This window comes from Penaeus monodon, chromosome 27, assembly GCF_015228065.2.
Source record: "Penaeus monodon isolate SGIC_2016 chromosome 27, NSTDA_Pmon_1, whole genome shotgun sequence".
NCBI classification, from domain to species: Eukaryota; Metazoa; Arthropoda; class Malacostraca; order Decapoda; family Penaeidae; genus Penaeus; species Penaeus monodon.
The window spans coordinates 13,836,087-13,837,139 of NC_051412.1; positions in this window are offsets into that span (position 1 = coordinate 13,836,087).

The window sequence follows — 1,053 nt, forward strand, 5'->3', positions numbered from 1 at the left end:
AATATTTAATATGTTACAATGGACTACCAGGTTTTTTGTTAATTTTATGAAACTTTTTGAAGTGAAAAAACATCTTTTTGAGGAAATTGCTTCGAACAATTACTTCCCATTTTATTATTGTCACGCTAATTCTACAGCTTTAATTGATATGAAATTTTCATAAAGTGTTGCTTATACCTAGTCTTCTCCCCTGGAGTAGATAAGGTATCTGGTCCCCCCTCCTTTAAATAAAGGTTACTATTCACTCAAGGGTGAGGGTATCAGAAGGCACCACCTTCCTCTTTGTGGCCAGCTTTTATCTCAGAATTGTCCAGGCTGATAGGATTCGTCTTCCTTTTCCATTTTCCTTTTCTTCACTCTTTGGGTTGCATTTTTAGCTCTTTCTTGGTCCATCCACTTTATTGTTGGTTCAGTCCCAAGGAGATAGGTTGATGTTTGCTTCATATCCAAAGTTGTGTTCAAGGACTATAAGGTTCGCTATGAACAAAAGTTTTATGCAGCCACAAAATTTGACTTTCCTACAAGTGTTCCAAACCTGTTGCTGTGGGCTGTGGTGGGTGAATCACTCGTGACTGGCGGCGATCTGTTTGTTTGTTGATCGTCTTCTCCATCTCGTCTCCACCGCAAAGACAGGCAGGGCCTTCCGTATGTTTGAAGATCTCTTCTGAATACCTTTTTTTTATAAGTCATATCTGACGGGAGTATTACCTTTTTTTTATAAGTCATATCTGACGGGAGTATTTCCAGCAGGACTTGGGGGAGGGGGAGGGAAAAAAAAGCTCTCGTCAAAAGTCTGTAGCGAATTGTTTTAATTTCTGCATGAGGCTGATGAAGCGGACTGAGGACAGGAGTCAAGAGCGGCCGCCACCGCGACAAACCACACGGTGTGGGAAGTGTCAAGTGACGTTATTTACCGAGATTTTTTTTTTTTTTTGTGGGGGGGGGGGGGTTACGATATAGACGATCATTCATAGTGCACGAGGTGGCGCGTGAAGCACTATATAGCAACACAGCCAGCCATTTAAATGTCTGCCTCAAGTATTAAAATCTTAG